Here is a 15,056-nt window from a genome sequence, read left to right on the forward strand (position 1 = left end):
AAATGGGATAGACTTTTGATTTCTCTTTCTCTTACTTCATTATTGGTGTGTAGAAATAAATATGCACATCTTTTGATCCAACACTTCCACTTCCAGAAATTCATTGTATAGATATTCTTGCTCAAGTACAGAAAGATACGGACATAATTGCAATGTTGTTATAAGAAAAAACACCAAAGCCCATCAACTAAAAACTATTTAAGTAAATTATGGCTCATATATAATATGAAATTTTAGGCATCCTTTTTACATTCTTCTGTATTCATATGCATACACACCCAGGAAGATGTTTTAGATATATTGTTAGATGAAAAGTAAATTTTAGGGGCGCCTGGGTGGCTCAGTCGGTTGAGCAGCCGACTTCGGCTCAGGTCACGATCTTGCAGTCCATGAGTTCGAGCCCCGCGTCGGGCTCTGTGCTGACAGCTCGGAGCCTGGAGCCTGTTTCGGATTCTGTGTCTCCCTCTCTCTGACCCTCCCCCGTTCATGCTCTGTCTCTCTCTGTCTCAAAAATAAATAAACGTTAAAAAAAATTTTTTTTTAAAAGTAAATTTTAGAGAACATTATTGTAGTGTGATCTCATTTGTGAAAAAAAATATATATGCATACATTTATGTAGTAGGCTGGTAGTTAGGCTTATATCCCCTATGTAAAAGAATAGAAGATTCTCCTTTAGCAAAACTGATTAAGTTAAGAGAAACTTCTTGCAGTTAGATTTTGGGATCCTATTTCTTCTCCATAAAGAGCGTAAGTGACTGAGACACTGGATGAAAAAAGACCCATAGCAATTGTAGAATTGTAGCAATTGTAGAATTTCAAATCGAGAGGCATAAAGAGAGAATCTTTAAGGGGAAAAAACACAAAAACCAACCAGATTGCTTACAGAGTTCTAAGGATCAGACTGGCAGGTAATCCTGGAAGGTAGAAAACAATGGAGTAAGGCCTTTAAAATTCTGAGGAAATGGGGTGCCTAGGTGGCTTAGTTGGTTAAGCATTCAACTTCAGCTCAGGTCGTGATCTCACAGTTTGGGAGTTTGGGCCCTGCATCGAGCTCTGTGCTGACAGCTCAGAGCCTGGAGCCTGCTTTGGATTCTGTGTCTCCCTCTCTCTCTGCCCCTACCCCACTCATGCTGTCTCTCTCTCTCTCTCAAAAAAAAAAATAATAAACATTAAAAAATTTTTTTAATTCTGAGAAAAAGTTTTTTGTAATATAGAGTTCTATACCCAGCCAAACTACCAATTAGGTGAGGATAACTTATAATAAACATTTTCAGTCATCCATGAACACAAAAAATTTCCTTTCCACACAGAGTTACAGGAAGTTATTCAAGTATGTGCTTTACCATACTTGAATGGCAGTAAAGCAAGAAAGAAAAGATTGGGGTTCAGGAAACAGGAAATCCAAAGTAGAAAAGATGAAAAAGGACTTACCAGGATAGAAACAATCTAGGTTGAAGGTGAGAGCTTCCAGTTCAGATAAGAGCAGGATTATGGCAGGCTCCAAAATGGATGTTGTATTAAAAAAAAAAAAAAAAAAAAAAAAAAAGAACTGATATATTTGGCTGACCTATTTTAAGTTTTATAGTTCTGTTGAAAAGTTGAGATCATTTCCATAAAAACAGAGCAAACAGAGGGAAAAAACAGGTAATTACTAACTTTCAGAAAAAAAAAATTGTAGTAGAAATGAAATGTATTACATACTAAATAAATGACTGTGAATAATGTTGATATAATTTATTTTTTGCAGTTTGTGTTTTTAGAAAAACTTGTGGTAAAATATGCACACTAAAGTTTACCATTTTAACCATTTTTTAAGTGTACAGTTCAGTGTCATTAAGTCCATTCCCATTGTTGGTATCATTTTAAGGTAAACACTGAATGATGGTTTAGTAAAAATTATTGTATAACTCCAAGAGGAAGGGAAATATGTGTGTGCAATGAGTGAAGCGTTCAAGAGTTCTTAGTCCTTGTCTTCCATTGTGAGACACATTTTCAATGTTTAAAATTTAAAACCCAGAAATAACCATAAAGGTATATTGTTTAGAAAGATTGGAAGGAAGGAACATAACACCAAAAGATTAATGGTGGAAATTTTGGGATGGTGGGATTATGGATGAGTCCCACTTCTTTTTCATTTGATCTGGTTTTTTTTCAAGTTTTTTTTTTTTTTTTTTTTTTTTTTTTTTTTTTTACAATAAACAGATATTACTTTTGAGATGAGAAAAAGAATCACCAAAATGTTATTACTTATATCAACAGTTTGGATATAAGTTGAATTTGGTAGTAGAAGGTGTTTAGTCAGATATTAAAAAGTACTTGATTTTCCAGGTAACTAAACATTTCCCTGATGTTTCCTTATGCAAGAGAAGATGAGTGTGCCCAGGAAAGGAAGGAGTTAAGAGGCAGAAATGGAGCATGCTAAAAAAGCAACTGTTGAAAACTGCTAGAATGAGAGGGAGAGGAATCACAACAGAATGATGGAAACTTGAAAAATATAAAAACAAAATTACGTCTCAGAAACCTTGGAGCCTAAAAATGACCATGTCTGGCTTTCATTCAGAGATACAGACTCTTGCTGAAGAATCAGAGGGAGAAGAAATGGAGTTACGGGGCCAAATACTGTTGTAAGTTCAAGACAAAAAAAGAAGAAAGAAATAGAAAGACAAAAGAAAAAAGAAACATGATTGGCAGTGGTGAGTTTTATCATTAACAAGACATGGGATAAAAACAGGTTTTATGCACTCTAGCAAAACAACCAGTATTTTCTGCCAGGACCCTGCCCCTTAGCATTTCTAGGTCTTGGGAGGTTTCTGATCAATTGGTCAAATGTGTTGGGAATAATGAAATTTCCTTTCCTACTGCTATGGCTATAAACTGGCAGATGTTCCATCATGGCTTTTTAAATCTGTTTTCCCATGAAAAAATTGCACAAATAAACTTTTAGATCTTCCCTTGGTTCAGTTTTGCTTGGATCTCCAGCCTCCTTTATCAATCTTCTGAAATTCCATCACCCAGCTACAATGACTCTTTGCAATCCTCTTAAAATGCTATAGCAGAGATTGTTAGTTGTCTACAGAAAAATACATTCTTCCCTTTCTTTCTTTTTAACAGAATTTTTATTTTGTTGAGGTAGTTTTGTGCCCAGCCTAAAAAGAATAAAATAAATAAATAAAAGAAAACATTTATTTCCCTGCTTCCTTTAGACTATAGGTCAAAATAATCTCAAAGACCTACGACTTGCCATCCTTGAGTCAAATCAAGGCCAACATCTACTTCTAGATTTCCTAGAATGTGGGAAAAATAAATCCCAATTTTGTTTATACCTCTGTTATTTTTATTTTCAGTTAAATGCAGGCAAATGCAATGTCTCTCTTTTTTATATTTTTATACACTATTTCCCCTGCCTGATATGTTCTTCCTCTACCTGTGTAACAGATAAACCACTATATTCCCAAGATCATCTAAAGGGATTGCTCCTTTGGAAAGCTTTCCAGTACCTCTGCAAATTCAGCTAGTTATGCATTCGTTTGTGCTCCCATAACATTTTGTGTAAAGTTCTCCTAGAGCACCTATCATAAACTTTTAAAATTATCTGTGTACTGATCTATTTCTGATCATTTGAACTTCTCCAAAGCATAACTGAGTTGTTTCTACTTTTGCATTGGCTTGCACTGTCACATACCCATGCAGGGGCTCAATAAATATTGGCTAAATGAACGTTGAATAAACTCAGACTGTCTTGAGAACCCAAAGTACATATTAATTTCTTGATTGTAAATTTGTTCTCCCAAATGTAAATGTGTTGTAATTTTGCCTTCTGTGTCAGAGTTTGGCATCATCTAAAATGCTGAAATGAACTATGTGAGTGTTGACTAACTCAAGCTGTATAGTCATAGAAATAAACACCTTTAAAATCTGGACTAGACGGAAAAGGAGGGAAACAAACATTCAATGAGTACTTACTTTGTGCCAGGCATCATGTTCTGAGGCTTGTCTTATTTACCAAAATAATTCTGAAAGATAGGTATTAATTCCACTTAGAAACATAGGGTATACATATTAAGTGATATGCCCAATGTCACAACTAATAAGAGACACAGCCAGAAAATGCTTTCAGACTTCAGGTCCAGTGATTTTTCCATTCTGTAAAGCCTCTGCTCATGTAAGAGTGAGGATGTAAACTCTAAAAGGCAATCTAGTGTTGAGTTGTCTCTGCCTATAATCTATATCTCTTCCCCATTCTAATTCCCCATTCTAATTCAACCAACACATTGTGGTCAAAACCATCTACCTGAAACACAACTCTAATTATGACACTCATCTGGACAGAAGCAATAATGTTCCCCAAGTTTAGTAAGAAAACCTCTGATCTGCCCTTCTCTCTGGCTACTTCACCGTGGCAACTGTGTCTCATCCAGACTCTATCCTTTTGTTAATACTAGCCTAAACCCAGGACAGGCCTTCCTATAACATTGACATATTTAAGTTTTATCTACTATCAGAGACATTACTCAAATTTTGTTTTTACCACCAAGTTTTTTCTGATTTTACACAATAGAGTGAATCTTCCTTTTTCTTTCTATTCCCACTATACCTTACTCATATCACTCCTGTTTGCATTTAATTTTACTTTCTAAACTGTTTACTCTGTCTCCCCAATGCTAGATTGTAAGCTCATAGAAAGTAGGAACATGCATTTTCATTTTTTAACCCCTCTCAGTAACTAGTATGATAGCAAGTGCTCAGTAAGGGAATGATAAAAAGTATAGACAATTGTACCTTGCTCAGCACTCCTTCTTGTTCTCTATTTTTTGTTCACAAATGTAGTCTTAATTCAAACATGAATGAAAGTAGGCTTACAACTCCAGCATTATACTTTAAAATTTTTAAATGTCTGTTTCATCCCTTTGTATTTCTCTTCATCTTCATGAAGTTTCATATTATGATAGAGCATTGAATAAAACCATGCATTCTAAATATTTTGGTAACTAAAAAAAATGTGAATCAGTTTATTATTTGAAATAGAAAACTTAAGATTTGTTCCTCACTTTTCCTACTATCATATATATAGTAGCTTCTAAAGTGCTCAGCATCACACATTTTTTAAAGTTCATAATGGCCACTTTACACACTGGGGGCAATGTGAATGATGTAGAATGGCCACCACAAAGAAAAATCTTCATCCACCTCTTCAGGCAGGAATGTACTAGAGAAGGTGACTAGAAAGATGCAAATGCAGGTCATTCCATAATTTTTTTAAACCTAAACGTGTTGGGGACAAAAATGAGAAATAGGGGTTAAGACCTGAGACAGTGAGCTGGAAAACAGAGCTTGAGTCCCTCACTGCTGTGAACTCTGAGAATGAGGAATAGACAGATCTGGGTAACACCAGAAACTTGAGCAAAAAGGAGCTATATATACAGAAAAGGGCCCCACTGAAAAATTTAGGAAAGCTTACTACCAAAATTCCATAGAATGCCACCACCTTTGGCACAGTGAAGTCAACAATGATTTCTAAGCCTCAGTGGTAACACGGGGCTAGAGTTGAGGATAGGTGTACTAGCTTATAAATCAGAGTTTCTCAACCATAGTGCACAATATAATCACAAGAGGAAATTTGAAAAAAAAAAAACAGTGGCTGAGGGGAGAGAGGACGGGGAGTTTTTGTTTAATGGGCACCAAGTTTCCGTTTGGGATGAGTTAAAGATTTATCTGGGGTCAGTGAATATATGTACCTTAAAAGATAGTCAGGTAGCATATGGAAAGTGCTAAAGGAATTCAGGAAAGAGTGATTACCAAAGGATGATGTATATAATAAAACTAAAGAGTGGAGGTAGCGTTTGAGCTCTGCTTTGAAGATAATGTACCATTTAGATAAAAGGTGAAGAAAGGAGAAGACATTTTAAGTAGGAGAAGTGATGTGACCGAGAGGGGAGGGAACATGTGTCATATGTGGGAAATCTGAGCTTGAGTGGAAGGCTTTTTTAAGGAGTAGTGTGAGAAAAAGTTGGAAATGAGGTTCTTGAGAAGGCTGTGAGAAGATAGAATTTCAAGCTGAAGAATTTGATCTTATTCTGAAATCAGAAATAGCCATTAAAAAATATTGGAGGGAGGGATAAAGGAGTGCTGATTCATAGGGGTACATGTACCCCAATGTTTATAGCAGCGCTATCAACAATAGCCAAATTATGGAAAGAGCCCAAATGTCCATCAACTGATGAATGGATAAAGAAGATGTGGTTTATGTTTACAATGGAATACTACTTGGCAGTGAGAGAGAATGAAATCTTGCCATTTGCAACAACATGGATGGAACTGGAGGGTATGATGCTAAATGAAATAGTCAGAGAAAGACAGATATCATATGTTTTCACTCATATATGGAATTTGAGAAACTTAACAGAAGACCATGGGGGAAAGAAAGGGCAAAAAATAGTTTCAAACAGAGAGGGAGGCAAACCATAAAGAGACTCTTAAATACAGAGAATAAACTGAGGGTTGATGGGGAGGTGGGAGGGAGGGGAAATGCGTGATGGGCATTGAGGAGGGCACTTGTTGAGATGAGCACTGGTGTTGTATGTAAGCAATGAATCATGGGAATCTACTCCTGAAACCAAGAGCACACTGTATACACTGTATGTTAGCTAACTTGACAATAAATTATGTTAAAAAAATAAAAGCCATTTTGAAATAAATTAAAAAAAAAATATTGCAAGGTTCCGTAGGCAGGTATGTAAACAATTGTAGCTTTGAAAGATTTACTAGCATTTTTGAGGAGAATTGACTGAAAGGTAGAGTGACCCATATGGTGGAAAGAGCGATTGAAGGGCTACAATTGTGTGATCATAAGGTAATGGTGGCCTTGACTAGGTGAACAATGGTGACATTAAGCATAAGAACAGATTGTAGGCACATAAGACATCTGGGTAAGATGGTGTATGGTAATGGATGTGTATGATTAAAAGGAAAATGTAACATATGCCTTACTGAAGGAAAGATCAAATCGGGAAAATATTTTCAAAGACCTTATATTCTTTGTACACGCAGAATGTTTAGGTTTTTATGACCCAGAATGTTCCTTAAAAGCTGTTTAAAAGCAGATCTGTTTAGTGTATACTTAGTCAGGAAATGGTGCTGGTGAAAGCTCGTTCTTTGCCGCTCGTGTGTTCTCCTGGCTAGCTCTTTGGCCATTTAGGCAACTATGGCCAGTGTGTGATTATCATTAACTTATCTAAACCTTAGTTTTTTAATCAGTAAAATGAGGACAATACCAGTTCTGCTTATCTTGCAAGGATAGTATGAAAATGAAATTACTCTAGATTAAATTATATTAAAAAACATTTATTGATTATATACTGTGAGTATACCTGTGTGAGGTTCAACAGGAAGTAAAGATGAATGAGACAAAGTGCCTCTCTATGGAAGACTAAAACAAACACAAAACATGAAGTGCCTGGGTGGCTCAGTCAGTTAAATGTCTGTCTCTTGATCTCAGCTCGGGTCTTGATCTCAGGGTCATGAGTTCAAGCCTTGCACTGGCTGGCTTCATGCTAGATATGAAGCCTACTTTAAAAAGTAAATAAATAAAACAACACAAAACACAAAATGGTAACACAAAAATGTAAGATGGGATAAGAAAAGCATCTCTGGACACAAAATCCTTAAGAGTTCAAATAAATGAGAGTGGATATCTGGAGGATGAGCTAAAGAATGGCTTCATGAAAAAAAAGGGATCATTTGAGGTAAGACATTAATAAGTAGAGAATGGAGGATAAGAGGAGAGTAATTCATCCATTTATGCACTCATCTATCTATTCATTCATCCATCCATTCATCCATCCATCCATCCATCCAGTATTTTGGGGGGATCCTCTTTGTGACAAATCACAGAGAGAAATAATACCCTGCCCTTGTTTAGCTCATAATCTAGGAAGGAGGTTAGTCCAGAGCACAGAAGGAAAGAAAATAAAAGGAAAGGAAAGGAAAGGAAAGGAAAACGATTCAGTACTGAACCAATTAAGACAATGGATATAAACTGCATAAAATCTAAAGTAGGAGAAGCCTAAGATTAATGCATAGTAAAACACAGAGTGTTAAAATGTAGGAATTGCCTATATGTCTAGAAGTTTTCTTCCTATTCAAGAATAGGGGGGCTTCAATAACATTTGGGGAGCAGAGACCAGATCTGGGAAAGAGAAAATATTTAAATGGTCAGTGAACAATCTAAACTAAAGGAGACTTATTTTCACACATATTCCATTGACTTTGGCTCTTCTCTCTTGGTAATATCTCCTACATCCTGCCTAGGGTTCTGAAAGATGGAGCACCAGTACAACTCCAGCCAAAGCTATAGACTTTTAGCTTGTATAGTTCAGCTTCCTCTCAGTTGTTTCTTGTCTATAACTATTAGTGTGGCTTTGGTCTTTTATGGTGGGTCTTGAAATTTCTTTACTGTCTCCTTCCACTATACATCCTTAATGACTGATCCTCCTTTCATGAGGAAGATAGAGTTTATGAAAAAAACTATGGGGCCAACTATGGGGCTCATTCTAGAGCATGCTTATAGGAGGGAGGCAGAGGCAGAGGTAAGGACAGAGGAAGAGAATGAGAGGAGAAGAGGGGGAGAAAGGTAGAGAGAAAGAGATGGATTGACTAGCTTTTCATGTATAGAAAGGCTGTGTACTGTGAGGTGAGAACTGTTGCTACTAATGTTCCCACAATGGATAAAGCAAAAATTATTTTTGTAAAAGAGAATATTTGGGATAAGAACATGAAAATTAAACACTCTAAACCTTTAACAAGTCAGGAGAGTTGTGTTATTCACCAATATGATCAAGGAATTCAGGGAAAAAAATCTGTTGCATTTATGCCAGTTAATAACCCTACAATGACCCATAAGTGTATAAGTGGAAGGAAGAGTTGCACGTCTCCCACCTTAAATCAAAAGCTAGAAATGAATGAACTTAGTGAGGAAGTCATATGAAATGTGGAGATAGGCTAAAAACCAGGCCTCTTGCACCAAAAGTTAGCCAAGTTATGAATGCAAAGCAAAAATTTTTTAAGGAAATTATAAGTGCTACTTCTGCAAATACATGAAAATAAGAAAGTGAAACAACCTTACTGCTGATAGAAAGTTTTAGTGGTCTGGACCGAAGATCAAACCAGCCCCAACGTTCTCTTAAGCCAAAGCCTAAGCCAAAGCAAGGCCCTTAGTCTCTTCAGTTAGGTGAAGGCTGAGAGAGTTGAGGAGGCTGCAGAAGAAAAGTTTGAAGATAGCAGAGATAGGTTCATGAGGTTTAAGGGAAGAAGCTACCTCCACAACATGAAAGTGCAAGGTGAAATAGCAAATACTTATGTAGAACCTGCAGCAAGTTATCCAGAATATTTAACTAAGATAAGTAAGTAAGGTGGCTATACTAAACAACAGATTTTCAATGTAGATGAAACACCCTTCTATTGGAGGAAGATGACATCTAGGACTTAAATAGCTGCAGAGGAGAAGTCAATGTCTGGCTTTAAAACTTCAAAGGACAATCTAACACTCTTGGTAGGGGCTAATGCAGCTAGTGACTTTCAGTTGAAGCCAATACTCATTTATCATTATTAAAATCCTAAGGCCCTTAAGAATCATGCTAGATCTACTCTGCCTGTGCTCTATAAATGGAACATCAAAACATGGATGCCAGCACATCTATTTACAACATGGTTTACTGAATATTTTTAGCATACTGTTCAGAACTACTGCTCAGGAAAAGAAAGATTCCTTTCAAAATATTACCGCTAATTGACAATGCACCTGGTCACCCAAGAATTCTCATGGAGATGTACAATGAGATTAATGTTGTTTTCCTGCCTGCGTCTCATCACATCCATTCTGCAGCCATGGATCAAGGAGTAATTTTGACTTTTAAGTCTTATTATTGAAAAAATTCATTTGTAAGGCTAGAGCTGTCATAGATAATGATTTCTCTGATGGATCTGTGCAAAGTCAACTGAATACTTTCTGCAGAGGATTCACCATTCTAGATGCCGTTAAGAGCGTTCGTGATTCATGGGAAGAGGTCAAAATATCAACATGAAAGGAAGTTTGTAAGAGGTTAATTCTTTTTTTTTTAATTTTTAATGTTTATTTATTTTTGAGAGAAAGAGAGCGCAAGCAGAGTAGGGGCAGAGAGAGAGGGAGACATAGAATCAGAATCAGGCTCTAAGCTGCCAGCCCAGAGCCCAATGTGAGGCTCAAACTCATGGGAAATGTGAAATCGTGACCTGAGCTGAAGTTGGATGCTTAATCGACTGAGCCACCCAGGCACCTCTGGAAGAGGTTATTTCTAACCCTCATGGGTGACTTTGAGGGGTTCAAAACTTCAGTGGAAGAAATAACTGCACCTGTGGTAGAAATAGCAAGAGAACTCGAATTACAAGTAGAGCCTGAAGATATGACTGAATTGCTGCAATCTCATGATAAAACTAATTGTTGAGGAATTGCCACTTATGAACAAAAAAGTGGTTTCTTGATATGGAATCTACTCCTGGTGAAGATGCTATGCAGATTGTTGACATGACAACAATGAATTAAGAACATGATGTAAACTTCGTGGATAAAGCAGTGGCGGGTTTGAAGGGACTGACTCTAGTTTTTAAAGAAGTTCTACTGTGGCTTAATGCTATCAAACAGCATCACATACTATGGAAAAATAATTTGTGAAAGGAAGAGTCATTCAATGTTGTCTTATTTTAAGAAATTGCCAGAGCCACCCCAGTTTCAGTCACTACACCCTGATCAGTCAGTAGCCATCAACATTGAGGCTAGACCCTCCACTAGCAAAACTACTATGACTTGCTGAGAGCTGAGATGATGGTTAACATTTTTAGCAATACATTATTTTTTAGTTTAGGTATGTACATGTTATTTATTTATTTATATTTATTTATTTTTTTTAATTTATCTTTTTTTTACATTTTTATACAGATCAAAACAGATTTAGTGCCATGTTCATATAGGCATTGACTATGTAAAGAAAGATGAGCCTCTGAAGACATCTCATACACTTTGGGCTCCCACTGTTTCAGGTTTTTTTAGTGTCTGAGAATTCTCAGCTAATTCTTCAATCTGCATTTCACATAATATTTCACCAGATAAATGGTTTTTCTGTTCTTCCTCTACAATTTTCTTCCTTAGATCTGCCTCTGAATATATTGTCAGTTTAAGCGGTAAATCTTCAACTTTCACAAAGTACATGTTTTTTAGATACAGTGCTATTGCACACTTAAATAGATTATAGTATAGTGTAAACATAAGTTTTATGTGCATTGGAAAATGACAAATTTCATTCGATTGCTTTATTTTTATTTTGACTTTATTGTGGTGGTCTGGAACTGAACCTGTGGTATCTCTGGGGTATGTCTATACAGCCTAAGTGTAGCACTCTATAAAAATGCCTGAAGCACTTGTAGGGGCTCAGGAATTCTTCTGAATGTTTCCTACTATTTCCAGTTTTGACCAGTTTGTTCTGGTCTGAAGTATGTGTCTTGTTGCCATATAGTTGGCTTTTATATTGGCTGGCTAGTATCTTTAGAATGATATATCAGTCAGATGGATTTCCTGGCATTCTCTTTCATTTTTGCCTATTGCTTATTTGTTAGACAGTCCTGGGCTCCCTAAATATGAGCTCCAATTCTCCCCTACAATGACACTCAACCCTGGTGTGATCTGCCACTGCCCACTCTGTTCTTTGTGGCCTCTTCCCAACCTCTTGTATTTTCTCAGGAGCAGCAGTCTAATACTGGACTTGGAATCAGAAGACAAAATTTTGATTCTACATTCTGTTCTTTCCTAATCATCAAACCCTGAAAATCCACTTAAGCTCTTTGAATTTTAGTTTTCAGATCTTTTTTTAAAAATTTTTTAATGTTTATTTCTGAGACAGAGAGAGAGAGAGAGAGAGAGCGAGCATGAGTGGGGGAGGGGCAGAGAGCGAGGGAGACACAGAATCAGAAGCAGGCTCCAGGTTCTGAGCTGTCAGCACAGAGTCCGACGCGGGACTCAAACTCACAAATCGTGAGATCATGACCTGAGCTGAAGTCGGTCGCTTAACCGACTGAGCCACTCAGGCACCCCTAGTTTTCATATCTTTTATGCATATGATGCAGATGCATACCAATTGATGTATGAGGATAAAAAGAGATAATGTGTGTTAAAGTCCCTTGTAGACTACTTTTACCCTGGAAGGTGTCTTTGAGGCTTTGAAGAGCTAAATTGACTATGGGGGAAATATAGAGGAGAAAATGCTGGAGCTGGCTGACCTCTCTTGTTGTGCACTGGATCCCATATCCCTTTGTCCATGCCAGCGCTGTTCCTAGAATTATTCTCTGTGTTTCCTACATAATCAACATAATCAGTTTCTCTTTGTCTATTTAGATAATTCTGATCAGTATACAAACATGCTTTAATAGGTCCTGTTTGCACAACATCACAACAACAACAAATCTTACACCTCATGTTCTCCCACCAGGTGTAATTTTTCTGCTCCTCCGTATAATGTTTGTCTTTTCCTACTTTTTTTTTTTTTTAAATGTTTATTTATTTTTGAGACAGAGAGAGACAGAGCATGAATGGGGGAGGGGCAGAGAGAGAGGGAGACAGAGAATCGGAAGCAGGCTCCAGGCTCTGAGCCGTCAGCCCAGAGCCTGACGCGGGGCTCGAACTCACGAACCGTGAGATCGTGACCTGAGCTGAAGTCGGACGCTCAACCGACTGAGCCACCCAGGCGCCCCGTGTCTCTTCCTACTTTTGATTTAAACTACTCTGTGTTAGTTTGACTACTCTGATATATTGATACCCTATGATTTTAAGTACTATTTATATGGTGATATTTCCTAAGTTTATATCTCCAGTCAAAACCTCTCTCTGAGCTCCAGAATTGAAGGCTCATCTTTATATTAGACAACTACTTGAAATCCTCTTGGTTGTCTAATGGGTATATGAAACTTAACATGTACAGAACACAACCTTTGATTTTGCTATAAGGATTATTATCTACAGTGGGCAAGAGTAGAGCAGTGGAGACCAGATAGAAGGCTATTGTAATAATCCAGGAGAGAAATAGATGAGATGATGCTGGCTTGAACAAGTGGTACAAGGACTTTGCAGATACGATTAGGCTACAGACCTTGAGATGAGGAACTATCCTGGATCATCATGGTGTACCTAATCTAATCAAGAGTCCTTACAGTTGGAGAACCTTTCCCAGCTTGGTCAGAGAGAGAGAGAAATGTGATGAAGGAAGAATGATCCGTGAGATGTGATATTATTGGCTTTGAAGATGGGAGGAAAGGGCCATAAGCCAAGGGATGAAGACACCATCTAGAACCTGGAAAAAGCAAGGAAGACATTCTTTCCTAGGGCCTCCAGAAAGGAACATAGCTCTACCAATACCTTGGTTTTAGCCAATTGAGACCTATGTTGGACTTCTGACCTATAGACCTGTAAGATAATAAAATTGTATTGTTTTAAGCCAGTAAGTCATGGTAATTTGTGATAGCAGCAACAGGAAACTAATAAAGCATATGTGTAGTGGTCCTTTGTATTAAAGGTGGTTATGGGCGTTAAATGAAGTTAAGAATTGTGATCATTTCTGAATATGGGTATACATAGTTGCTTCATTCTCCTCAGCTTGCCCCCTAAGTAAGGGGCTCCCTCTCCTCACAAGATCCCAATTTTTTTTAGTATAGTTGACAAACAATGTTACATTAGTTTCAGGTGTACAATCTAGTGATTTGATGTTTATACTTTATGCTATGTTTATCACAAGTATAGCTACCATCTGTCCCATTACATTGCTATTACAGTATCATTGACTATATTCCTTATGCTCTGCTTTTTATTCCTGTGACTTACTCATTCAATAACTAAGGGCTCTCTATTTTTAAAAAAGTTTTTAAAGAGTTTATTTGAGCAAGGGCACCTCAGTAGCTCAGTTGTTTAAGTGTCCGACTTCCACTCAGGTCATGATCTCATGGTTTGTGAGTTCGAGCCCCGCATCAGGCTTTCCGCTCTCAGTGGAGAGCATGCCTTGGATCCTCTGTCTCTCTGTGTCTCTCTGCTCCTCCTCTGCTCGCATTCTTTCTCTCTCTCAAAAAATAAACATAAAAAAGAAAAGAGTTTATTTGGGCAAAAATAATTGGAAATGGGCAGCACCAAACCAAAAGTGGTTATGAACATTCCACTGTCAGGAGTTCAGGGAAAGACTTTATGAACAGGAGGAAGCAAAGTAAGGACATTAATTGGCTATAGCATAAAACCTAGTTGGCTGTGAATGAATTGTTGTCCTTTGTATTTTGATTTTGTAACCTTGAGGCATTTATAGACTTAGACTATGGTTTGCTTATGTAGTTCTCCATGGCATTACAGCCTCATCAGTCTAATGACCTCCTTGTTTAGTTTAACAATTTCCACCTTTGGTAATCCTCTCATACAGGAGAGATTAGTACCACTTTCAGTCACCATCAGAGTTAGGTTGCTCATTTCAGAAGAATTGGTTTTTCTGTTCCTGTCATTGTTCATCTTGTGTCTGTTTCTCCAAGCACAGTGAGACCATGTGATGTACTGCTGATGGGTATGAACATACATTTAAGACCTTTGAGAGAAATAGTGTACCAGAGAGACTATAATGCTAGCTATTAGGAGGATAATATTAAGAGACTGAGGTATACTTCTTACCCATGATCCCCATTACCAAACCAGTTAGTTATCAAATAAATCAAAGAATGAATCTGAAAGGGTGATCTGTTCTAGGCTAGTGACTGGCTTGTTAATTTCTTGTATTTGCTATAATACCAGAGCCATTAATCCAGGTACAGCAGAAGTTACTTGCTATGGCACAGACTTCTCCTTGTAAAGGCAGTTAGTAATCTAAAGCAATTCTTTATCTAAAAGCACCTTAGCAAGAAAATCTAAGGACTTTTATTGTGCAGCTATGGCCTTAGCATTGGTTTCAGTGATAGTTGCCAGAGTTAAGGAGCATTATCTTCCCATCTATTAACAGAGAAAAGACAAG

At 37.3% G+C, this 15,056-nt stretch overlaps 1 protein-coding gene across 6 annotated transcripts in view; it reads left to right on the forward strand.

Moving 5' to 3' along the window:
- ZNF280D (zinc finger protein 280D) overlaps positions 1–15,056 on the forward strand; it is a 319,813-nt gene that overhangs the window by 115,692 nt on the left and 189,065 nt on the right. The window contains exon 3 of one of the 6 annotated variants that reach the window (XM_053889035.1): positions 2,561–2,693. The exons of the other annotated variants lie outside the window; for them this stretch is intronic. The gene's annotated coding sequence lies outside the window, so the exon portion shown is untranslated. The remainder of the gene's footprint in view (positions 1–2,560; positions 2,694–15,056) is intronic. 6 annotated transcript variants of the gene reach the window in all.

The sequence above is a fragment of the Panthera pardus genome, unplaced genomic scaffold (genome assembly GCF_024362965.1).
Source record: "Panthera pardus isolate Hobbes unplaced genomic scaffold, ASM2436296v1 HiC_scaffold_24, whole genome shotgun sequence".
Taxonomy (NCBI): Eukaryota; Metazoa; Chordata; class Mammalia; order Carnivora; family Felidae; genus Panthera; species Panthera pardus.